This window comes from Phyllostomus discolor, chromosome 3, assembly GCF_004126475.2.
Source record: "Phyllostomus discolor isolate MPI-MPIP mPhyDis1 chromosome 3, mPhyDis1.pri.v3, whole genome shotgun sequence".
NCBI classification, from domain to species: Eukaryota; Metazoa; Chordata; class Mammalia; order Chiroptera; family Phyllostomidae; genus Phyllostomus; species Phyllostomus discolor.
Window position 1 is genome coordinate 20,422,962 of NC_040905.2, and position 27,915 is coordinate 20,450,876.

Here is a 27,915-nt window from a genome sequence, read left to right on the forward strand (position 1 = left end):
TTTAGGCTTCATTATCCACAATCTGTGGGAGAGCTGCTTGGTCTCAGTGTCCTGCGTGTAACCCTGTACACCAAACACTGATTTCCAAGGTCCCGACAGAAGGCAAATGGATGTAGACTTTGTTCTCGTATATGAGAAAAACATGCATCTGGACACACATTAGGGGCTGTAGGGCGTAATGGAACATTAATGGATGATATGAATGATATGTTATTTTGTAAGTGCTGAAATTCTCCAGGCTAACATGCCATTGCCCATACTTTATATAACTCCTTTATTTGGGGTTACTAAATAATGTATAAATGATATTAGGGTGAGAGCAAAAGATGGTGTTACGTGATGGAGAGTGAGCTTCCCAACCCAATACTGTCTTTTGCTTCAGATGAGTGTAATTTTTGTGATTGGTGAATTTGACTAGAGATCTTACAAAAAATTGTTTGTTCTGGATCATGTAGATGAGGTGAATACTCATATCAAATGAAAGTATGGAATGTACATATAATTATATTATATCATCATAATATAAGTCTTAGCTTATAATATATTTTTAGTAGGATAGTCATGCAAGACTGGACTTCTGGCCTATTTACTACAGTAAAGAGAGATCAATTGTTACATTTATTCACTGTATTTTAGAATCTCTTTGTTATAGCAATGTACCAATCTCTGACATTGTTCAACTCTAAGGGGGAATCTTTTTTTTTTCCATTTCCAACTGAGTACCCAACATTATACTCCCCGTAACAAATGTTGTGTAACATATGGGACATGGTAGAAACATTTAGGATATTGGGAAAATTATAATCTATACCTCTATGATTTGTGCATTACACTTTAACAAGGAAGCAAAAATTAACATGTTGCAATTATGGGCTTATACTTTACATAAGTGATACCTAATGAAATCATAAGGTGTTGATAAGTAGTAGAGTCTATGGTGGGAAAGTGAATTCTAGACACTAGACAGTAGGGGAAGGATGGAGACCCAATGGCCAGGGGAAGACAGCAGACAGAGGAGGAAACACGCAGAATCAATATGCTCTGTTCAATATGTATGCAGAAAAATAATAGAAATAATTTTAAATGGAAATAACAATTGTATTAATGGAATATGAAATACATAGATATTTTATAGTTTCTGTAATTTCTGTTGGATGGTTGAAACTATTTTTTTATGTACAAGAGCATGTGCTATGATATAAAAATTTATATAAAGAGGAGTGGATAATAGAAAGGGTCTTCCACTGATCTAGGGGTCTGTTACCATGTTTTCCTTATATTCATATAATATAAGTAAGATTCACATTATATGTAAATACTTGATTCCAGGTATTTTGGGTATGTATATAACAACCCCTTTATCTCAGCCTAATTTTGAAGGTCATTGGTCCAAAAAGCTACAAGTTCATGGGACAATGTCACAGGCACATTCAGGTATGTAATAACAACAAAATGTGTTGTGAGCAGCTTTGCATAATACAAGGTCTACATAGTCTTCCAAACCCACGTTCCACAGAGTTGGATTATGAAAAGCTAAGACAGAGAGATTGAGAGCTCTTCACCAAAAATATTTTCTCTTCTCCTTAGGTATTTTACTTGACTGCATTTTCATGTGACAGAGTGGGTCCCACTGCCCAGGGCTGTACCATATATATCTCTCCCTAATCCTCCAGTTTTTTCCACCTTTGTTATTGAAAATGGAGAATTCTGGCCCCTATAGGAGACTGTAGCTACAAGAGAGAAGGGGGCCAGGTTCCTGAGTCACCATATTGAGAAAGGCAACCACTGACAAAAATGTCTTCATTTGAATATTGTCCATGAGGAAAAAAAGAAGCCTGTAATCTGCTTCAACCTTGAGGATTATTTGTTAAAGTAGCTAGTGCCATCCAAGCTGTTATGAGACTAATAAATAAAACTCTATTTTCTCCACTCAAATCCAGAATGATTTGAGATATAGTCTGGGCATAAAACAGATGGTGGTAAAATACTAACCTTCTTATGGATAAAGACATTTCAAGTGTTGCACAGTTGATCTCATGAGCTTCCAGAGACATGGGACTAAGTGATCCTAACTCTAGTTCTGAAATTCTGTTCTAGTTCTAAGCACACATAAAAACTTCAAGGAGGATTACCTAGCCTGAAGTCACTGAGGATGATTAATATGGCCTGCTGTTACGCCTAAATGCACTGACCTATGCTGTACCCTTTAGTCAAATTGCATACTGTAAATCATGATAAGTGAAAACAACCAGGTCTCAACAAGCCTTAAAAAAGAAAGGCTCAAGCTGTGAGTGTAAGGATTCACTTGGATGAAATGGCGGAGCTTTCTGAAGTGTGAGGTAACTTTCAGTTCCTCAGAAGTTATCATCGGCAGCTGGGTTCTCCTAATGAAGACATTGGCACCCAACCTCTTGATACATTCTTTTTTCATGAACTTGAATGGGCTTCCTTTCATATCTAAGTTTTATTTGATTTTCCAGGTGATGTCAGTGTCTGGCCTTTTCATCAATTTGAAGTGACTAATGCCATTGGTAACTACAGAGGACACACACAGGCAGGAAGGGGTTGTCATATCTTGAAGTAAAGGCAAATGACACTTAAGGTCCTTCTGCCAACCACTTATCAATTCCAGTTTTGTTTGGTTTGGTTTTCAATGAAACGCTGGAATGCTGTGATAATTAGAGTGGTGAAATGAAAGTTTCTGGTATTTGATAAAGTTATCCAAGCAAACTATTTTTGTAGAACATTGATCTAAGTAATGTGGATAGTGAAAAATAAAATGATAAAATCATTGCTGCTTTAAAAAAGAATCATTGTTGCTTTGAAGGATCTTAGAAGCATGGAAAGATGATCATATGTTTTTAGGTACAGAGCTGAATAGTTTTATTCTCTGCTTTATTTGCATGTCTATTATCCACATCTAAATGCCCTTCTCCATTTTTAGTTGTTTTGTCTTAAATAATATGTGTCTAATATTCTCTAACATTTTTTTTTAGTTTAAATAGAAGCTGGTTGACACTAGCTGTGAAATATCTTTGTTATGTCAGTTGTCTATTTATTTTTCTTTGAAAAAACTAAGATTAGCCAATCTCTCTCACACACACACACACACACACACACACACACAACTCAGAGCTCTGAAGGGAAAATCTTGTGCTATGAGAAAACTACTAGGATTTTCTGTGGCAAAAAACCACTGCATCCACATTTTCTGCATAGCTCTGCAGATTTTTCTGCATTATTTAACGCATTAAAAGAAAACCCAGAATAATAGTAAACACAATAGAACATACATGGGATAGGCACAGAGAACATCAACCATAGTAATTTAAGCAGCCTATAATATCATATTTGTCAGTCTATTTTTGGTTCTTTAGCTTCCCCTTTGAATCTGGTTCAGGTTATGTATGTATATGTATGCAGGGAATGAGGGAAAGAAGTAATTCTCCCAAACTCTGCACCCACTCCTCTAATATTTCTTATATTAACATGTATCTATTATTTTCATTACTAGTATACTATATTCAAATTATGACACAAGCAGGGGTCATAACTCTCTCATGTATAATGATTTTCACCAGCCGCAGATATACACACAGTTCTAATGCATTCCTATTTCTCTTGCACTTTGATTTACAAGTGTCTAAACAACTTTGTACATCATTGCAAGTTGTTTTAGTTTCTGCAAGCTAGCTGTTAGAAGACAATTGTTTCTTCAAATTGCCTCTTTACCTCAATCTTATTTTTAAAAGGTAGAAAAAATTATAAAAATGATAAACTTCTGTTCTGTGCTTTTATTCACCAATAGTCTTATAAACGTAAACCAAAATCACACTGAAGAGGAAGGTATACTCACTCTTCATATTCCTTCTTCACTTTATAAAGGAAAAGTGTAAAGAACAGATATTTCCTGAGACATTATATCTATATTCTTTATAGGTTAAGAATACTCAATATTCCCCAAAATGCTGCATAAATCATCATATTTTATTGATTAATTTACATAAATTCAGTTAATGTTTCTTTCAACTTAAGGTGCTTATAGATATAAAATCGCATATTAAATTTTGTAGCAATGTGTTTAATCTGGTCCTACAGTTCTAATGTCTAATAGGTTTTACTCTGTTTCAATTTATTTGTTTTATGGGTTGCTAGAATGTGCTTATAGAACATACTCTCAGGCATAAAAATTAAATTATAAGCAGGCTGGTGCATAACTATTTTTTTAAGTTATAAACTTTAGGCATTTTAGGGAATGTATTATTTTCTCTTTCACTGACCAACCCATAGAACCCCCAAAATATTCACTGTTGTGTATGGAAGTCTGAAAAGTGAAGTATAACCGCTTTTCCTGTCTCATGCAGATTGTAAGCTTTTTGCCTGGTCTCTCCCTTTAACTCATTTTTCTCTTTAATCTACTCTGCGCAAGATAGCCAGAGTGATCCTTTGCAATCTGACTCGGCCAACTCCCTGCTAAAAAGGCTGTAATCACTTTCAGTTGTCAAAAGCATATTGTTTTGAACAGAATATATAATCAAAAACCTCTTCTGAATATTGCATACCCAGGGTAAAGTCCAAACTGTAATCTGTCTTCACTTGCCAGTGTTCCGTGACCTTTCAGCTTCATTACTGATCATCACCTACTGTCACTAAGGTGACATGAAGCCTCTTCCATAATATTTTATAAGAGAAGACAAGAAAAGATGAGGCAATTGCTTCAGCATTTAAATGTCTCAGTTCAGAAGGGACATATGCCACTTTGGCTCATATGGCATTGCCCGGAACCAATCACTTGACTACTCACCGCAAAGGGATGGGAGGTAGAAGTGCATGCAGTCTTCTGTGCCTCTGGGAAAACAGAACCAAGTATCAGGAAACACCAGCGCAGTGCCAGATACATAACAGATTCTTTATAAATGCCTAATGAGTAATAATCAGGATCCCTGTGACTGCCAGGGACAGACACAGATACAGTTTGGCAAACAAGAGGAATTAATTAGTTCCTATGCAAAATCTCAAGGAAGGCAGTAGTACCGGCTGACTTCATATTTCACAAAATTATGCCCTTTCTGTTTTTAGATGTTCTTTCTACTGATTTCCCATCACTACCCTCCCCTGGATCTCAGCCTTGTCTTTAGACTGGTCTTTGCCACAGCTGTGGAGGTAGAATTGTCAAGTCCAAGTTTCATATTCTCATATATATTTTTTTCTAGTTGTTTCCCACTCTACTTTTGTTCCAAGTGCAAATATATTACTGAAAGACTCTGGATTCCAGTTTAGCCTCCTGGACCTATCTAATGAGTCTGTGGGAGTTGGTGCAATGTTATACATGCGGCCTAAATGAAGGATGTCTTTTTGGACTAATCACCACATCTAGAAAGCAGAGATTAAGTGTTATGTGATCTTGCTAAATCCCCATTACCTGTTACTTTGAAGCAGTTTCTATGGGAGATTGGGTATGTGGGAAACCATATTCAATATAGGCTGACCATATATAAAAATAGATCATTGACCCACAACTTCTGCAGCATTTGGCCCTACATGGTAAGAAATACTAGATGATGACAACTTCTCTTAATTTTTGCTCTGCAGCTCCAACCTAGGACCAACCCCCAAAAAGCCAATTATGTGCCCTAATCAATCCCTCACTTCTAGTTAGACCACTTCACAGATTCCCCGTGACAGGAATATCCCATCAGGGCATATGTGATGAATTCTGTTTTTTTTTTTTTTTTTTTTTTTTTTCCCACCGCAAATCTTTCTCACTGCTCTGCCTGGTTTTTAGTTTCTGCCAAATACAAGTCACAAAGGTTGACTCCATTGCCTATCGAGCTCTGAAAAATATCCTTTGCTCATTCCCATTTGGCAGGATTTTCTTTGTTTTCACAACTAATAAGGAGGCTTTGCAATAACACTTACACTAAGTGTATCTTTACTTTTTACCTAAATAAATATCTGTTCGGAGTCAGGGGTGTCCAACATGTGGCCTGTGGGCAGCATGTGGCTCAGGATGGCTATGGATGTGGCCCCACACAAATCGTAAATTTACTTAAAACAGTATGATTTTTTTGTGATTATGTATCACAATGTATTTAATGTGTGGTTCAAGATAACTCTTCTTCTACCTGTGTGGTCCAGAGACGTGAAAAGGTTGGACACCCCTAGTAGACCATGTTACCGATGAACACCCCTTTGTTAAAACTTTGTGGTTGCTGCTAAATTAGTAGAGGCTCTGCATTGCTTATTTATTCTCCGCTTTCATTTTTGTGCTATCATATAGGTTTCTTATATTATAGAAATACTACTTCTCCAAGGTAACACAGTATATTTAAACATATGCTATTACTATGTACGAGGTTCTTTTGCAATCCACATATCATACCATTAGCAAAGATGCATTAATCTTAGCCTGATTCTGTTTTGCCCCTCAGGGATGAAGTAAAACCACATATGTATATGGTAGTGATTCAAGCTCTCATCTTGTCCAGGATTAAATGACAGATTTTTAATCTTGAACTCATTATCTGTTGGCAGTTTCTACCTTAGGAAAGAGAATGGTAACCTTGTTTTTGATATGCTATTACTTTTGAACACTCAATCTGCCTGGGTAGTTGAATTAATTCTTCTAATTGGAAGTGGAACGTAACCTGAGGCAGAGAGAGAAAGAGAGAAGACAGACATTTATACAGATAATATTAGGATAGTATTAGTGTACACAGTATTAACAGTTGGTGATGTTGAAGAGTATGGATCTTTATTTTCTACTTCATAGCTTCAGGTAAAGACATTAAAAAGAAAATTGACAATCTATTTGACTCTTTAAGAAATATATGTTATTAAGTTAAAACAGTAAAATAGAAACACTGTCCTATTACTTGCCAGTCTTTTCCTTTATACAACGTTAATCATCTGAAAGAACCGTAACAATGCAAATTGGTCTTATGTACTGATAAATAATTGCGCAATATTCCAAAATTTATATGTATTACGAGGTATATGACAGTTCAGAGATAGCCAATCAGTGATACCTAAATTCATACAAAGAACCCTACTACAATCCTGCATTGCTATAGCTAAAATAATAAAGATGACTGGGAATCCATGTTACTAACATATTAGTGGAGATGCACAAGGTTGCTTTATCTGCTACCTCTATAACCTTCACAGCTCTGATAATTCTGCAAAGATGGGTCACAACCTTAAACCAGCATCTCAAGTCCTTTTAAACGCTTTCAAATGGACATTGTCCAAATGCCTTTATCTCAAGAATGTGTACATATGTACATATCCTTAGGTTATGTACATATTCTTTGTGGAGTAAGTCTATGCATACAATCTTATTAATGCATTCCTCTACCTCGGTTATTCCTTCTACTGCATTAAGAGATGGAAAGACATTTCACAAGCAAATACCTTCAATGATACTGCACCATTGTCTTCTTCTCTGAAGTGTCATTGCTCCTATGGTCTGCGAAATGTAGGAAAGGTAGAGAAACGAAAATGTCTGTTAGAACAAAAATAATTGGACCTTTCAGAAGTCCTCTGTCTCCCTGGTTTGCAGGGCTTCTCTCCTGTGCTTCTCTTACTCCATAGGCTTTACTGCCCGTGTGCGGTTGCTATGAGGAGATTGTGAGGCTGGATATAGTTCCCTTACTAACCAGTAATGTGTTCAGTGCTGTATTCAGTCCTTTATAAAATGCAGCCTGAGACTGATGTAACAATTTCTTAAAGTAACAGTCCATATATCTATTGAGAATTACAATTCAGCATTGAGATGGTCTTCAAAGGGACACTTCAAAATAGATTGAAATGAAAAATAAATTTGCAGATTGACTTTACAGAAAATGCAACTGATTTGATTAATTTGCTATTTAGATTTCTAATTGCAATCTAAGGTCTATTTATTTCTAAAATTAAGGGAAGACTTTATGAAGACTATTCTGGACAGGAAGATAGTTTTGTCAGTTTTCAGCTGTCAAATTTGAATAATTTGGATGTAAAAACAAAGGGGTCAATTCAAAACATTGATCTCAATTTTTAAATAGTAAATGACTAATGAATGGATAATAAAACCTTTTTTAAGATTTTATTTATTTATTTTTAGAGATGTAAGGGAGGGAGATAGAGAGAGAAAGAGAGAAACATCAATGTGCCGTTTTTGGGGGTCATGGCCTGCAACCCAGGCATGTACCCTGGCTGGGAATCGAACCTGCGACACTTTGGTTCGCAGCCCGCGCTCTATCCACTGAGCTATGCCAACCAGGGCTGATAATAAAACCTTTTTAAAAAGATTTTAGAGGTACTTATACAGAATGACTTAAAAAACTTGAAGTAAAATCTAATTGAGTGGTTAGTAGACACATGATTATAAATCAGGCTTGAAGGTAATCACTCTGCAACATTTGTCATAATTCTTGGAAGAACCGGGTGACATTATTATAAGAAAACCCCTTCTACTCCCTGTCTACTTATTTCTGAGAACAAGATTTCTCAGGGCTTAAACCTATAAAAATAAAAATATAAGGACAGGAATGATTCTGACCCTGTTGCATTCTAGCAATAAACAAAATTTATCTGTGGATGCAAGAATTTACAGAGTAAACATTATTAAGTGATAATGTTTCCCAGAATGCTTTTTAAGTAATGTACTTCAAATTCTCCACACATTTATGTTTTAGTTCAATTTTAAGCAAAAAATGATTCTATTAATAATTCAAAACAAAAACATTAAAACATATAGAAAAAATTAAAGTTTAAAGTTATATTTTTGTCCATATAATAAATGCATGGCCTTGAAGCACTAAAACAATGTATTTAATTGGTAAACATTCTGAAGCAGTAGGGCAAGGCTGTGAATCTGGGGCCATTTGCTTTTGAATGCCCCATGGGGGCTTGAGGGGAGACCATCTCAAGGGTGGCGGGAATACATGAGGAACAGAAGTCTCTTCCTCTAATTCTCTGAATCACAAGATTTCTAAGATTTTTACAATATTGAAGAAAGGGAGAAGGGTGTTAAAATAACATTTAATTTTCTCACAAAATAATTTAGGCAGATGTAGCACCGCATTTAATTTTATTTAAAAAATTAACAAATGTAGCATTTCTGTACTTAAGAGGCTCCTGAAGGAACTCAGTCATGTGGGCACTCTGATTTTAACACAGTGTTACGGACTTCTGACTTTCAGAACTGGAAGACTGTTTGTGTTGTTTTTGGCCTCTGATTTTGTAGTGATATGTTAAAACAGTGGTCAAAAACTAATATAAATTTGGACGCATAATGCTTTCTCTCCTGTTATAACAATTCCACTCTATTGATTATGATATTATTTTTTATTTAACCAAAATATTAGTTTTTAATGGCAAGAAACTGGTTCATGAGACCGTCAGGGATGCCTGGGCAAGCGTGACATTTGTAGGTCGGACAAGCATTCGGGAAGAGCACACTCCAACCCGAGCAGGGGATGAAGCCCTTGCCTAGAGGCAAAAGGGAAATTTTAGTCTTGCTTTTAAGGCCTTTCAACTGATTGAAACATGAAAGGTTATCTAGCACGATCTTCCTTACTTAAATCAGTGAGTATGTATTTTAATGGTATCCACAAAACATGTTCAGAGAAACACTTAAGGTCGTGTTTGGTTGAACAACTGGGGAATGCAACCTAGTCATATTGATACATCAAAGGAATAATGTATCTGGTAAAGTCGATAATTTACATATAAGCGTGTGAGGTAGATAAACATAAATTGAATGGAAGATTGAGAGGGATATATTTAGCTACTAGATAAAACAACAAGTAGTGTTTCTGTCAGAGCTGTATAATCTATTGTACATGAGATATGCCCATGGAAGGACAGAATTCGGTAACTCCAGTGTCATTACCAGAAAGAGAAGTGGGTGGCCCTGGCTGGTGTAGCTTAGTGGATTGAGTGTGGGCCTGTGAACCAAAGGGTCTTGGCTCAATTCCCAGTCTAGGGCATATGCCTGGGTTGCAGGCCAGGTCCCCAATAGGGGGTATGCAAGAGGCAACAACACATTGGTGTTTCTCTCCTTTTCTCCCTCCCTTCCCCATTCTCTAAAAATAAATAAATAAAATCTTAAAAGAAAAAAGAAAGAGAAGTGGGCATAGGAACTTATGGTGACATATTTATAAATTTAAATTTGCTTTTCATAATAATTTCATTGGGAGAAACCTGAGGCTGTAGCTGCCACATAACTTCTGAAAACATTAAATTATATGTACTTCTTTTCTATGTAAGTAAAGCATAAATCCTTTCTGAGCACTGCTCTGAGTGTACTCAGATGACCCTTAATTTAGAGAAAGATGAAACATCATGACCTGAAGAAGAGGAGAGAAGTCATAGTAGTTATAAATGAGTAAACTTCCAAAAGGATTGCTTAACAGAACACTAAAAACCTACATTTGAAGATCACAGGTTTCACACAGAAAAACTCATATAAAATACATAAAGGTATTGTAATTTCTGTCTGAAGGATTAAATAATTAAGAGCTATTCAATTCCCACTATGTCTGGGGAGAAGAAATAAGGAGAAACATTCTGTTGCCCGAGATGTAAAAGTTTAGCAAAGCGGCTTTTAGAGTGTTGAGTCGGTTGATGAATTTGGGAATGAGTTAATAAATTTAAAAATAACCAAAATTATTTGACAATGTTGAATTTCTGTGTTCTGGAATAAGTGAGTTCATTGTGTAGACAAAGGCTACTATTATTTGGATTAAGATAGAGTTTGAATTCTAACTCTGTCATGTGTTTGATCTGTTACTTTTCCTCTTAAAATTTACATTTTTATCTTTATCATAAAGGTCATAATTCTTTTACAAGTGTCTAATTAATTTAATATTGTTTTAAATAGAACCAATTGCTTAGATTCTAAAATAACATTAATGTATCCAAAATGAAAAAACTCGATATATGGTTTAAGCTGGTTTAAGTACATTATCATATTTGAACCAATCAAGATAAAATATTTAGCAATTCTGTTAATTATAGTATAGGTTATTTGATAAACTGTTTTTTTGTCCTTTACTTAAAATGACTTTTTTTCATGTTCTTCCAACAATAATCAACATTCAGTGGTAGTGTCACTAGCAAAAAACACACCTTCAAGCTCTTAGCTATAGACCTGGAATGGGAATAAGGGTAGAGGTGGGTTGGAGGGAGACAACAGATGATTAGGACACCTGTGAATGTTTTGACATTAGAACCATTAAAACCTTAATAAAATGCTTTTTATATCTCTCCCTGCATTAATTTTTAAACGGTGCCAAAATATCCCTTCAAATAAGCAAACAACAGCATCCAAAAAACTAGGTTAGTTCCTTCAAGAGAAAGTGGCATTCAAACAGTAGGCCCAGCAATTTAGTAAGAAATGCATGCCAGCTAATTCCACCTTTCATCTGAAGATTAAATACTACCAGTGTTTTTTCCGCACCTGTGGCAGATGGTCAGTGGAGGAGAAATTGTCCCAGTCAGCTCATCTCCATCTTTAAATCCCCAAATACAAGTCACAGATGGCCGTGGGAGTGTCGCTCTGTGCAGCAAGGACTCTGAAAACAGATCTCAGTCCACCTGAGACATGCTATTAAAGATCAGCCTGCCTTGTTTCTAAATGAGCCAAAAGCAAAATCATGCCTTGGGATACGAACACTGAAAAACAGAACAGTGTAAACTCTGAAACCGTGTATTTTCAGAGTGAGGAGTTACATGCACACAGTACACTAACATCTCTACTCGAACACATATAAAAAATCATAATGAGTAAGAAAGAAAGTCTAATTTCCTCAATATCTTCTGTTTCTCTTTGAATCCAGTAGCAAGGCATCTTACAGATAAAAGAGAAAAGGTTTAGCACAACCCTCACCTCTAAACTCCTTCATTATTAATTATAGCTGACTTGGGATGGAACTGTCCTATAATCGTGTTTTATTTCATCAGTTAATAATTACTAGAATTGGCTACCAACATTTACAATTTATGAGATATTTATCTACAAACCCACTTTGCTTTCTTACTTTTAAAAAATCATTTTACATTGAACAGCTGGGCTAACTGGCCTTGACCCAGTGGAGATGTGTGCCTTCTCTAGTCTGTCATGATTCCAGAACTTTCCTGCAGACTTACACCTGGGCTGCATCACTCATGCATGTCTCCAGTCTGGTCTCTAGATAAGTACATCAGAAGCACTTTTCCTTAAACTTTAATATGCCTCAGGTCTCCTGGAGGGCTGTTTGAAACAAATTGTTCTATCCCACACCCAGAATTTCTGATTTAGTAATGGCTTGAGGAGCAAAAATGTGTATTTCTAAAAAGTTTCCAGATGATGCTGATAATAATAGTAGGAGACTACACTTCAAAAACTCTATTCCTTTGGAACTGAATTTGATCAACTAGTATTTGTAGCATGCTTTTTGTCCGACACCAGGTATAGGGTATAAGAGAAGAAGAAGCTCCCTCAATGTCCTTATTCTCCATTAGTGAGTTTATTAATTTGTTAATGAGTTTATTAATACCACACAGAGAGAGGCTTAAACAAAAATTTATTTTTCATAGTTTTAGAGACTAGAAGTCAAAGAACAAGGTAATTGTAGGGTTGTTTTTTTCTGCATCCTTCTTTGGCTTGCAGATGGCAACCCTCTGTTGCCTCATCATATATATGTGTGTATACAGGTGTGTGTGTGTGTGTGTGTGTGTACACACACACTCACATGATTACAGAGCCTGAAAAAATCCAACAATCTGACATCTCCAAGCATGACCAAGGAATGTTGATAATATAATTTCCTTTGAGTTTGAAGGTACAAGAAACAGAATCACTGGTGTGCTGAAGTTCAAAGTCAGGAGTAAATGTATGTCCCAGGCCTAGCAGAGAGCAAATTCACTCTTCCTCCTCTTACTTGTTCTATTTAGGCCCTCACTGGATCAGTTGATGCCCACAAATTTGGGTGAAGGTAGTCTTATTACTTCAGCTTACTAATTCAAATATTAATCTCTTCTTGAAACACCCCCACAGGCACACTAAGAAATAATGTTTTCCCAGATCATGGTTTAGACATCCCTTAACCTAGTCAAACTGACACATAAAATAACCATCACAATTACTTTTTGAGGTACCTGAAGTTGGAACTTCAATATATGAATTTTGGGAAGACACAATTCAGCTGATAACTATGAGGTAAAAAAAGAAAAAATCTCAGACAGTAGAAACTCAAAAATCAAAACTATTGATACTGACTTTTTATACAAATTTTACACTTGCTTAGGCACATCCTCTGAGGAACTGGACATTCTATCCAGGTATCTATCTTGTGTTTGAAAACTATTGTCATGAGCTAGCACTTAGTGTTGCTGACTCCGGCAGTTAGCATCCCTCTTAAGGAAAATTTCCTCTCTTTTCTGAGTGTCAGGAACCATTCGTATCCACATGGTTTATTAGTGGTTTTTAAATTGGCTCAGCTGCTCTTAATTGGACGGTTGTCTAAAGTTCCATTAAGGCAGATAAATATGTACTAAAAATAGGATAAATTTCAACATCACATGTTTCTACCATTAATTTTTGGTGAATATTTTATAAACTTAAAGCATTTCTTCATGCATTTCTCTCTCCTTCTCCCCTTCCCCGCTTCCCTTTCCACTCCTTCCTCTCTCTCTCTCTCTGTCTCTCTCTATGTATATATGTATGTATAGATTAGATATACCTATGTTTGTGTTTGTGTATGTATACACGTATATACACATGGGGATTTTATTATTTTCTTATACAAATTCTTATAACAGTTTTAAACATTATAAATTTAAAAATTAATTAGGTGGTAGGTAGAAAATAGACAGGGAGGGCAAGAATAGTATGGGAAATGTAGAAGCTAAAGAACATATGGCACATGGACATGAACTAAAGGGGGGAATGTGGGTGGGAGAGGGTGTGCAGGGTGGAGGGTAATGAAGAAGGAAAATGGGACAACTGTGATAGCATAATCAATAAAATATATTTTTAAAAATTAAGAAAGAATTTAGGAAATATTTTAAAATTATGTTTCTTTCTTTTTAGTTTCATGACATGAATAATATATATACACTTAAAACTCCATTTAAATGATACTACAGGTACACCACATGCAAATACATATTCATATGCATTTTATAAAGACATTTGATAGATTAAATGCCAGAGTATTAACTGATATAATAATTATTTTAAATATTTTAAAAATATTTTATTTATTTACTTTTTAGAGAGAGAAGAAGGAAGGAAGAAAGAGAGGGAGAGAAACATCCACGTGTGAGAGATACAGTGATATTGGAGAATGGTATGCTGCACAAGGGGCTAGGCGAAGAATGAGTTCAGTAGCCAATGGGCAGGAGATAATTTGGTATTTCCCAGTGACATTAAGAAGGTAATAGGATGGCCAGATGCTCAGTGGAAGCTGTGAATCACATTCTAGTGGTATAGCCACGAACCCAGCAGCTGTTTCTAGAGCTGAACAGGGATGCTCTTGTATCTGGCATCATGGTCACGTGTTCTTCCACTCATCTGCCCACGTTCCTTGGTGTCTCTCTCATATTACTTCTTTGTTTTTTTTTTTAAAGATTTTGTGTATTTGTTTTTACATAGAGGGAAAGTGAGGCAGAATGAGAGGGAGAGTAATATCTATGCATGGTTGCCTTTCATGCACCCCCAACTAGGGACCAGGACAACCCAGGCATGTGCTTTGACTGGGAATGGTCCCAGCAACCTTTTGGTTTATGGGGTGGTGCTCAATCCACTGAGTCACAACAGCCAAGACTATTTTAAAGATCTTGTGAGCTACCTTTAAAAATATAAAACAAAAAGTTATATATATATATGCCACTTCTAAAATGCAATTGAAGTAAAAGAAGATCTAGTACATTTAAGTTTATAAGTTAAAAAAATACCTATATCAACTGTAAGAAAATGGTGTATCAGAAAATAAGACATGACCAAGACTTAATAAAGCTTACACTTACATATTAATTAACACAGAATGATAACAAAAGATAAGCTTTTCATAGTCCAGTGGACCACAGCATTGCTCCACCAAGGAGATTAACACTGCTTCTTTCCCCACTCCGGTACCAAATTGTTGGGGAATACAAGGATAGGTGCTTGACTTGAGAGGGCTGTCAGTCTGACTAGAGGGTGCAGACCCATCCAAAATCCACAAATGCCTGGGAAGTTCATTGGTCATTTTGAAAAACTTCTGGTCTTTGCCAAGAGCAACATATATAATTCCAGGGGAACAAGACGTTCTCTCTCTCCCCCGAGCTCTCTCTTTTGCTCATGACCAGCACTTGCCCCGTGCATTCCTGCATTCTGTTCTCTCTCCATAGCCATGTGGCCTTAGCAGCCGCATGGCTGGCAGCCACATGGACTCTTCCACCAGAGGAGCAAGGAATAAACTAGGCCACCTGGGTGGGGACTGAGATTGCTTAGCACTGACTGCAGGCTCCAAAGCACTAAGCTTTAATGTGAAGCAGACACTCTAGACCACAGGTGGCAAATACAAGGCCCACAGGCCAAACCCAGCCCTGCACCTTGTTTCTACCCTGCGGCAGTGTCAAGGTCCTTACCCCTAATTAAAAAGTAGTTACATTTATACAGTCCTAAAATTATATTTGGCCCTTTGAAGGCAACTGTAAGACCAATGTAGCCCCCGGTGAAAATGAGTTTGACACCCCTGCCCTAGACACTGGCTTTTCTGAGGCTAAGATTAGATTTTTTTTTTTTTTCATGGTGGGACACAGGGAGACAGGTTTTGAAAACCCAGGGAGCAACTTCCATTTGCCACATCCCAGTCTCCCACATATGAGTCCTTGGAATGCTTCCTCACAATTCTGTGGAAAAGCCTAACTTCCACTTACAACACTATCACTGAGTAAATATTCTGGAGGAAGGTATTTCCAGAATACTTAATTCAGTAGCTCAACAATGGAGTGTTTTAAACTTTATTTCCTGTGATTTCAATTGAGTTAACATCACTGTTCCAACAGAGCCAACACTGCTCTAGGTTTTCCTATGACGGTATCTCTTAGCCCAAAAAACGAAGTGGTCTTCTGTTTATTATTCTCTCCTTCTACTTCACCATTAGTATAATCTTTCCCACAAGGCTCTCATCAGGTGTCCTTTGGTGTCTCAGTGACCAGAATTTGATCAATCATAAACTAGTAACAGATAAAGAACAGTGAAATTACCAACAATTGACTGAAAAACATCGTAGTTTATTCCTTAATATTGTTGGAATAAACCATCACTTCTGAGCTCATTGTTGCTCTCATATATTTATAAAAGGAGAACAATCAGTCATTTTGGCAATTGAGTTAAAGATGGAATACTGTTCATCAAATTGTCTTTTCTCCTTCACTTCTTCATTTGCCTTCTTATAATGGACACTGAAGTGTCTGAAATTAAGCTAATATATTAATATATAGATAGTGTGAAATGCTGAAATCTATAAATATTTCATGCAAATGCAAAAATAAATATAATTCAACTACAGGTTATATTGAATTATTCCAATGCAAATGAAAACTGAATCATTATCAAAATCAATTTAACCAACTAGTCAAACAGAATGTTTTAGAAAAGTAGTGTTGCCTCAATGATTAAATTCTTTTATTATTTTATCCTTTATAAACAAAGTTTTCCTTTTATTTTTAGGCAATCATGAAACAAACATCTAATGTAAAGTATAAGCTTCTTTGTAATGTATCAATATAAATATTTCTATATGAAATTCTATATTTTCTACATAAGTAGCTCAAGGAAATTTCCACACACATTATAGTAAAATGAGACACAACTTATGAATGAACACAACTTATGAATGAACACAACACCACGTTATGACTTTATTATATTTGAACAAGGAATGCTATAGTAGCTGCTTTCAACCTTCAAGTATACATTTTTGTAAAATCACCTTTTAATTTAAAGTGGGCTTTTGAAGAATGTATTGTATTTAATTATATTGGCATGCTTTAAAAGGATGTTGTGAGTGTTCAGAATACCATGTGGTTAGGTAGTTACCACAGTTCTGTTGTTCTTAATTACCCATATGAAGGCCAAATACATCAGTAGTCAAGTGGGGGAAATTATAAAATTTACAGAAGAACATGACTCTCTGGATGGAGTTTTCTGCAAGCCTCATTTGCTATTACAAAGTCAGTAGTAGAGCATTTCAATATAAATGAGAATTGGATGATGCTATATAAGCTAAATGTCATCAGGTTGGCGGATGGTGGCAATATGGGAGAAAGTCTCATTTTTTCAGAAGTTTATTTTGACAAATTTCCAAATATAGAAAATGCAGAACTTGAAATCAAAATAAAAACAATTTCATTCTGGAAGGCTTACTTATGGGAACCAAAATGCCTGGTGCTATGCTTCTGCTAAGATATATATCACTTCATTAAGTCACAAGGAAGCCAGGAAAGCGCAGAAGAGCTGCTAACTGTAAATTGTAGCTTTTGTTGTCTGGATATATTGAATATAAATATTGAGAAGATTTTCTTTCTGGAGCAGCTATAAAAATGTAGCCCATGTGTTCCAAATGTCCAGCTGAATAAACTCTATGGCAGCTGGCATATGAACATGCAGTTAGAAATAAAGAATATATATAGGCTTTTCCTTTTAATACCTACACTTCACTATTGGTCAGGAGTAATAACTCTCAGGCAGGACTGTTTGGGTAGAGTATAAAGATTAGAAATATACTGACTCATTGATACTTGGATATCCAAGAACTTCTCATCAGTCAGTATACTAAATGTCTAATTAAAGGTGATAATAATTCTTTTTATTAGACATGTACCAACAGTAATTCATGTTATAAAAGCAAGTAAAAAGACAAAATACAGCTATATATGACTCATGTTTTAAATAAAGGGCTTCTTTTCCTGTGGAGTAGATGAGTTTTTCTTAATAGTCACCAGTAATAGATGCTATTTGGTTAAAGTTATGTTATGAAAAGACCCCAAATAATGTCCAGATGTCATTTATCCTCAATGGAATGAGTAACTCCCCTTATAAAACCAAGAAGAAAAAGGCTAAACTCAAACACACATACCATGTCAACACTGAAAAAATGAAACTCTCTACCATCTTGTCTTCATCCCCCAACCTGATGGCATTTACTTTAATGTAGCATCATCCTATTCTCAATTGTATTAAAATGCTCTAGTACTAACTTTGTAATAACAAATGAGGCTTGAAGAAGAAGAAATTCAAATATACATATAAATGTACATACGTACAGACATACTTTTCTGTGTCAGTGTAAGCCTATAAAGAGTGATGCTAATAGCTAGGAGTGCCCAGGAACTCACATGAATGCTTACATGAATACTTTTGGTGAATCCCTGGCAAAATTTGCCCCACTTAAGTCAATGCTTTCACATGGCTGGAACAGCCCTTGTGTTTCTGACTGAAAGGTGCACCTCAGCAAAAACCATCTGTAAACTTTGAAAACTCAAGGGTTATTATTCTTACAACTCCTGGAGGATACACAGCTTACTGCATGCCCAGAGCCACACTGTAAGCTTGCATGGGGAGAGCAGGGGAGAAGAGGGGGAAAGGAGAGACAGAGGGAGGGAGAGAAAAAAAGAGCCAAAGATTTTCCTGGGCTCACTCTTTAATGGCCCACTTTTCCCCTAGAAAGATGAAACTTGATTCTCAGACTTGCTAGGTTAGGGTGTAGGTATGGTTTCCCTGCGTCCTTTAATTTCAGGGCACCCATGTCAGCCTCGCCAGATACTCTCTCGAAGTGCCCCTCCCCTTATTTAAGTACAGTGTTAGGGATCTATTCTTGTGTTCCCCATCCCTGAGAACTAGAGAGTCATGTAAGCACACTGGTAGTTCTCTGCAATACAATTCTCTCCTCATCATATTCAACTTCGACATTTCTATGGTTCATGCAGGTGGTACACTGGCACTGAGCAGGCCAACGCCACAAAGCCCAGTGCATCAGGTAGCTTTTCATTGCAATACCTACTCCAATGTTTCACATTTGAGGACACAGTCCAGTAGCATTTGTGTGTGTGTGTGTTCACCACCCCAAGTCAAGTCTCCTTCCAACGTTTTCTGTTAATAACTCTTTATACTGAACTGATTAACACTTGTTGAACTTTTATACATAATAGGAATTCTGCTAAGCATTTTATATGTTATCTAATTTGATGCCCATCACATCCAAGTAATAAAATAATTCTTTTGTAGATGATAACAACTAAACAGTTGAGGTTGTAGAATACTATTTTTATTTCTATATTAATTTTATTTCTACATTGTTCTTGTGAAATATATAATGTAGTCCAATGTGTGTGTGTGTGTGTGTGTGTGTGTGTGATGTTAAAAATGTGAATTCTGAATTTAGCTAAATCTGCCTATAAATCTCTCTATAATTACTAGTCATGTGACATTGGGAAAATGTCATAGATTTTCTGTGCTTTAATTTTTCAATAAATAGCATAATATGTCTTATTTCACGGATATTTTTAAATAGGTAAGCAGGGAGTGTTTGTGTGAAGCCAGTGAGGTAAAATAAGTACAAAGGACATAATAAGCTCTACTAATACGTGCTGGCCAATATTTTTGTAGTGATTGATATGGGATTTCAAAAATAAAGTACCTTTTTATTGTCTAAATTTAATCATTTTATGCATTGTAGAGATTACTCCACATAAAATTTATGCACAAAATTTATGTTATATTTTATGTTACATTAAACCAAATTCTGTGAATGCAGAACTCAAGGAGATGAAAGAAACCTAACAAAATTCCTTACAAACATTGACTCAAAATGTCTATGTTCCTGTAAACAGAGAAAACACACACGAACATAGATATGCATAAAGGAAAGACAACGTGAAGACACACAGAATGCCTTCTGCAATCAGAGAATGCCTGAGACCCCCAGAAGTTAGCGGAGAGGCGTGGAACAAATCTGCCTCCGGGCGCTTAGAAACGCTCAACGCTTCCAGCCCTGAACTCAGATTTCTTTCCTCCAGACCTGAGAAGTGATAAATTTCTGTTATTTAAGCTGCCCAACTCACGGTGCTTTGTTTCAGTAGCCCCAGGAAACTAATGCAATGGAAAGTTGATTTATCAAGGGAATCCTGTGAGGAAAGATGGTCATTTTAATAAATGGTGTTAGAAACCTGTATATATATATATATATATATATATATGGAAAAAAATAATAGCATGGTTACCTCATATAATAAATAAAGTTAATAAAATTGGTAATGCATCTAAACATTAAAGGTAAAGCTATAGAAATTGTAGAAGTAATAAGAATTTAATAGTTTCTGAGAGTTGAAAGCAACACACAAGGAGGAATCCCCTAAAACACAGCATTTATCTATAAAAGTTGTATATTTATTCTTACATATTTAAACTTCAGTCACCTTCAAGGTACCCTCTATTTCATGCAATGCACTTACTGAGAATTTTTCCACTGCTCAAAACTATTTTTCACTTGTAGATTTTGATGCCTTTTAGTGATTTTTTTCACCTTTCCACATCAGTAAAACGTTTCCTTTTGAGGACTTTTTTCACCTGGTGAAACGCAAGAAAGTCTCTTAGGGTGAGATTGGGTGAATGGGAGGGTGGCACACAGAGGTCATGCTGTTTTTTGGTCAAAACTTGCTGAACACTCAGCACAGTGTAGGCAGGTTGAGCTCATAAATCACCCATCATGAAACGAGCAAAGGAGATGAAAGAGTCCTCAAAAAAAAATTCTCTGAAGCCAAAGGTAGCCAAGCACAACAAAGCCAGCTGGCACACTGATACAGGTGTGTTCCTAGGACACTCACCCAGTTGGGGTAGCCTGTATTACAAGGGGCCTGCCTTCCAGGAGATAATTATTTTTTCTTATTTTGCTCCCCTTTCATAGTTTTCTGTCTGAGCTAAATGACCCTGGTCTAGGCAATGAAAATGAAGAGGAGACCAAGGAGGAGGAGGAAGTCAATGAGGAGAAGAAACAAACAAACAAATAAAAAGCTAGCTAGCTGTTTATTCCACAAAATATTAGCCGGAGTCTGTGAATCAACTAAACTAGCTTACTTTTCTGGATTTGCAACTTGCTCACCAAAGTTCATTTTAAAACCTCATCTGATTGTGCCTGACCAGTCCAAAGCATTCACGTCATAAACAGGCTGCTCCATCCAGTTCCTTGATTTCAGTAAGGCCCTAAAAATCCCTAAGTATCCTCCCCTAACTTTACCATGTCGAAACAATACCAAAACCTGTAAAGGGAGGTTTTAATTTAATGAACTCTAATAAATTTGTTTTGCTTGAACAAGTGAGTTCTTTGATATTATTTAAAGAATTGACATTTGATAGTTCTCATAGCTGTTTTATCAGAAGCTTTGGCCCCAAAGTAACAATCACTAAACTTAAGTGCGAATCTCAACTTAATCTGACTACAGGGAAAAATAAGAGTGCAAAATAACTTGGTGGTTTTGGAGGACATTTAAATATTATCTGGATGTTAAATGGCATCATGGAATTTTTATTTTATAGGTGTTATATGTGATTCATAAATTATATGAGTGATTATTTTCTTGGGATCCACTACAATAGATTTTGTCAAAATGATATATAGATAAATAAAAAAGAGTTAAGTGTACAAAGAAAATTATTTATATTCTAAAATCTAGAGGATTTTCTAAAATTCTAGAGGATATTTGCATGCTCATTATAGCGGTTTTCAACTTTATTTGAAACTTCATTAAAAAAGTATGAAACAAAATTCCATCCCAAGCTTTATAGGAACACATACCTGATTTATTGCCTTCTGGTCACTAATATTGTCTCCACAATGGTTATTCTGAGATTCTAGATGTGTACCAAAAATTTTATATTTTGACATTTCAAGTTGAGTATCTAAAGTAAACATTTGCAATATCCCACCAAATAGTTTTTCCAATTTAGTGAAACCCTCACACCCATAAATCAGAAGGTGGATATTTTATTTGAATGTTCTGCATTTTTGCCTGAATAGATACTTTAGGAAAAATGCACATATACATGTCTGTGTATACACACATGCATAAATATAAATATGTGTATATTTACAATTAAGCATTAGTTCCTTCTAACTAATTCAACCTTTGTTGAAAAAAGAGGTAATTTAGAAGCTTTAAAAGGCAGAGTTCTCTGCCGAAATGCTTCAGGAAACTCTTAGATTACTCGCTCTGTGCTTCCAAGTAGTTATTAAAATTTGAAAAGGACAAAAAATAGTTTCCATCCAAATCTACAAAAACGGATTCAACATCATAGCATTGTCATCCGGACTTTCCAGCAGGTGAATGGAAGGCCTGTGAGGACTGACAGCCCACTGACTTATCTAATTCAAAATTACTATTCATGTCATCTCAGATTCCACGGAAACCAGCAATCTGGTGTCGCAAATGCTCAATGTGAACAACATGTTCATACAAAGGCTAGTACCATATGTTGGGTTAAGATAGAAATATAATTTGCTTTTGAGTCATGAATGATAAAATGTCCAACAATACTGACTTCTGTTGGCATTAGCAAGGCTAAATAATGTTAGGAAAATAATCATGACTTTGGCTTATATTTTAAATGCAACATAATTTTGGCATGCATTTATCATGAGTAGGTAATTTTATGTGGAGTTTTACATAAACCACATATATATGTATATACAAATGTATGTGTGTATGTATATCTATATTTACATAAGAAAATGTTTGTGTAGATATATATTTGTTATACATAACATAGCTAGTAGATATATATGTATATATATAAACATATCTGTATGAATAAAATGACCCCCAATGACAAGGAAATTTCTGAATTCAACTATTAGTAATGCTTATTTCATACTTTAAAAACTTTGAGGATGCCATTACTCATTAAACATTTTACAAGGCTGGCTCTTTGTAAGAATTATAATTTTAGAATGGAGACATTTTCAGATTGAGCACTTTCTGTCTTAGAGACTTATGCATCTGCATTTCTAAAGGGGCTACAACTGAGAGTAAAAAAAAAAAAAAAAATTAGGGAGGCTCCTGTACATGATCAACACAAAATCAAGGATGCACATAAAATTTGTCAGATCAGAAGTAAGAGGCTATGTTCAGAAATACATTTGTTACCTAATGTTTCATAACAGATTTCAGAAAATTTAGCAGCTAAGAACCCATATATATTTATTATCTCACAGTTTCTGAGGGTCAGGCACCCAAACGCAACTTTCCTGGTCCATTGCTTCAAGGCCTCTCATGAGGCTGCAATGAATGCTTTGTTTTGGCCAGGGTTATGTTCTCATTTGAGGCTCACCTGCCTCCAGGTTTGTGGGCCTGTTGTTCCAGTTCAACTGTTTGTGGTTTGTAGGCTTGAGGACTGCAGCTTCTTGTGGGTCATCAGTTGCAGGCCATCCTCAACCTGCCACCTATTGGGATGGAGTAGCCTTCAGTTCCAGGACACTGGGTCTCCCAGACATGGAGGCTTATTTGCTCAAAGCAGAAAGCCAAAAAGGCAACAGGAATAATCTGCTAAACAAGTTGTCATTTTTTTTACCCTAACATAGCATAAACATGGAAGTAGTCTCTCATTACACCATTTTTTTTTGTTGTTAGAAAAAAGTCAAAAACCTCACCCATGCTCAGATGAAGGAGACTGCTCCAGGATACAGAGATGCAGAGGTCATTAAAGATCATTTTAGAGCCTACTCTTCAGAAGAGGTAAAGGAAAGCATTGATACAAAGAATCTCCTGTGTTGGCACTTCTTGGAATCTGAATGCTACAAAGAGGAAGTAGAAAATAAGGAACACCAATCTGAGATGAGATCAGCAGAGCCACACAGAATGAGTTAATTGTGGGGAAGAAGACATTTCCAGTGTTAGCTAACTGATATGTGTGGCATGGTACATTGAATAAAGAGACCACTAAAGTAGTACCCTGTATGTAACGATTCCATTAACAAACCAAAGTTTATATCAATAAGTCTAAATGTTTTAAGACTAGTTGTTATAATAAATTGTATGTTGCACCTTACTTATGTTAAGTATATTTTAAACCATTGATGTCAGATTTTATAAAATTTAGAAAAATATTCATAATATAATTGCTTAGGAAATACTATTTCTCTTTCTTTAACAAATTAACACTTTGAGATTGATTAAATACACTTAGGGATAATAGGGGGAAAAGCATAGTTGCTAAATTAAATAATTTTAAAATTAATATCATAAACATCAAATTATATTATTAATTCAAGTGTACATATATTAATTTTATTATTAATGTGATATTATGAAAAGTTGCTCAGGGGAAAAAAAAGACAAAACAAGAGATAATGACAAGGGTGATGGGGAAGAACAGGCAAGAAAATGTATACTCATAATGCTATAATACAAAAAATTGTTTTAGTTGTCAAGCGATCTTTTATTGAAATATTCTCCTTTGTAGTTCTTAACGAGCTGGACATTCCACCGCACCACTGTGGATGTCATCATCTATGATGTCATGAGGGTGGCGGCCATCTACATTGTGGCCCGTAGACTGGCAGTCCCCAGGATCTCTTTAATGGTTCCAGAGAGTTCTCTAGCTATAGATAGGTGCCACATCTGTCAGGCAATGTTGACAATCCATCAAAAGTGATATTTCCACTGTGCTTACTGTTTCTTTGCTTCTTTCTGTTTTGTGGTGGTTCTTTGAGGGCTTTGAAGGTCAGGGCAGAGGCAGAAGGCACTGCTTCAACCTGGGCCTGTCTGTTCTGAATTGTCAGTTTCACTGTGATCCTCAGACCCCTCCAGTCACCGGTTGCTTTGGTGATGTCATCACCAACCATTTCTGGAGACAGGCTCAGGGGGCCAATCTTGGGGGTCAGGACAAACATGGTACCCACTTCCCAACTGGTGCACCTCAGGTATATGACTTTGATGTCTTTGGGGTTGAACTTCGGCAGCATGGTGGAGGCAGCTGGTATATTATGAACTTGGGTTGGGGACGACCAAAGAAAGTTGCATTTTTGCCTCCTCCGAGCTGAAAGTGAAAAGTATAACGTAAAATTTTTATAATGTTTTTTATTCTTTTTTTCCATTACCATTTACCCCCCTTATACCCCCTTACACTTGAACCAACTCCCTCCCCACTTCCTCAGTTATCACACCGTTGTCTATGTCCATGAGTGTTTTTCTCTTTTGCTTGATGTAAACTTCTTATAAAATCAGAAAAGCATATTTTACTTATATTCGAATAAGAATTATGACAAAGCTTTAAGAAGCACTTAGCATTACTTCTGTCAAGACTTTTTTTCTGTACACTCCTGTGTCTCATCAAGATCTTATTAGTTAATAAGATTATCTAAGATTATTGTTTTTATGACTAACAATAAGCAACTGTGCATTCTTAATGGGGCTTTTGTTCTTCTTTTATGTTTCCTTGCCTACACTATTTCTACTTAATTATTCACACATAATCATGTCTAAATATTCTCTAGTTTATTGTTTTGCAATTTAAAATCTCTATGATACAGAAAAATACAAATAATCAACACCACATTCATATTTTCAGCCTTGATTCATCTTTTAAGGGTCTTTATTCTCATTTCTGCTACGTATTTTGGAAATATCTGAGAGACATGTGGAACCTGTACCTGACATAATGGGCCTGTTTGCTATCAAGCTATGAACCATTCTCCAGTTCCAGTAGTCTCCATCTCAATAAATAGTACCCAAATTCACCTGATTTCCAAGGCCAGAAACCTGATTTGTCCTTCTTCCATGAGCTTTACAGCTAATCACTCATCTTTACATTTGTCAGCTTCTCTACTGCTAATGGATGCTGATGCCTCCATATCTATACATTTAACCCTAAGCCCTTTTCTGTGTTTGGAACTTTAATATTCAACTGTATGTCCTATAATCTCTGTTCAGGTATATAAATATTACCCTTGAAATGCCTAAATCAAAGTTGCAATCACCCTCCACAAATGTATCTATTTCTCACCAGTTTTCAACTTCCTAGTAAGTAGCCTTATTGCTTAGTCAGTTAGTCAAACTAAAAATATAAAATGTAATTTATTTGTGTTTTTTTTGTTTACTTTATACCTTCATATATAAAATGTAGTAATTCCTTAAACCCTCTAGGCAATACATTATACTCTAGATACAAAGACACAGCGTGTCATCTCTACTGGTAAAATCCTAGTCTGAGCTCTAGCAAACTTGTGTCTGAACTACAGTAAGAAAATTCTAATGAATTTTCCTGTAACCACACAGGTACCTTATAGCTCAGATTGAGTTTTCAAAATAATGGATTTGACTATGTGTCACTCCTTTGGTTAGTATCTACCAACATTGCCGATTCACTAGTAGTTTACTATTCATAGCAAAATAAAATGCAAATTTTGTACCTTAAAAGAACTAAATAATCTGACCCATCACTATTTTGGACCTATTTGGACCAGCTCCAAACTTCTTTCATTCCATCTCTCTGCTCAGACACCTCAGCTACATTCAGTGTGGTAATGTACACCAAATATGTCTAATCACTAATTCACATACTTATGAATATTACCTTATATAAAAAAATATAACCTTGTACCCATGATTAAGTTAAGGATTTTGAGATGGGAAGATTACTCAGGATTATCTTAATGAGCTGTGAGTGCAATAAAAAATGTCCTTATCCCAAGGAGACAGAGGTGAATTACATCAGAGACAAGAAAAGGCAATAGGATCATGGAGGAGGAAACTGGAGTGCTGTGGCTACAACTCAAGGGTTCCTGGTAGTGACCAGAAACTGGAAGAGACAAGGGCAAGGGCAAGGATAAGGAAAAGTTCTCTCTTAGAGCCTCTGGCAGCAGTGCATTCATACCTTCATTTTAGGCCAGTGCCTTCAGTCTTCCAGCTTTCAGAACTGTAAGAGAATGCATTTCTCTTGTTTTAAAATACTAAGTTTACAGTAATTTGTCACCTACTGCATTGGAAGCTATTACACTTACCTTCTAGGTCTGTTTTCATTTTGTGTTTATTTATTGTTACTTTGGGTAGAATGCTCTTCACTGAGGTCATTACACAGATGGATCTTTCCCATCATTTATATCATAGCTCAAAAATTTCCTTTAAAAAATGTTTCCTAGTCATTCTGGCTAAGTATTGTCTGTCTCCCAACTACCCTCAGTTACAAGAATGGCTAGCATTCCTTTTCTTTTTTCTTTTCTCTTCTTTTCTCTTCTTTTCTTTTCTTTTCTTTTTAAGATTTATTTATTTTTAGAGATGGGAAGGGAGGGAGAAAGAGAGAGAGAGAAACATTAATGTGTGGTTGTCTCTCATGTGGCCTGCAACCCTGGCATGTGCCCTGACCGGGAATCGCAGCCCGAGCCCAATCCACTGAGCTATGCCAGCCAGGGCTCATTCCTTTTCTTAATTACAGCACACTCAGAATGTACCTTATTGACTATGTGTTCCTTGTTTGTCTTCTGCCACAAGAACATAAGATCTGTGTGGTCTACAATTTTAACTTTTTATTTTTCTTAAGTACCTTTACTTCCTATAATATCATCCTCAGTATAGGTTACTGAATAATGAATAAAAATGGATTCATTAATACTATGTATATTTCCTGGTTTTTTCCCCACTCACGATTGGCTTTGCTCAATCATATCAGGTACAGAAACATCATTAAGAATGCTTGTGATTGTATATTTCCCACCTCACTTGTTTCTCCCAATCATTGCTACCACCTAGGATTGATTTAAGAAAAAAAAAAAAAAGCACTACCTCTTGAAGCACTACTATTTTTTTTAAATTGTTCTATGAAAAATAATATAATTTTGTATTTCTTTAATTATGTGCTCACCTAAATGTTCAGGTAATAAAATTCTCCTAACCCCTCTTACCCATTTT

General features: G+C 35.9%; 1 pseudogene; it reads right to left on the reverse strand.

Moving 5' to 3' along the window:
* Positions 1 to 24,427: 24,427 nt before the first annotated feature.
* LOC114504728 lies at positions 24,428 to 24,989 on the reverse strand (annotated as a pseudogene).
* Positions 24,990 to 27,915: the final 2,926 nt, after the last annotated feature.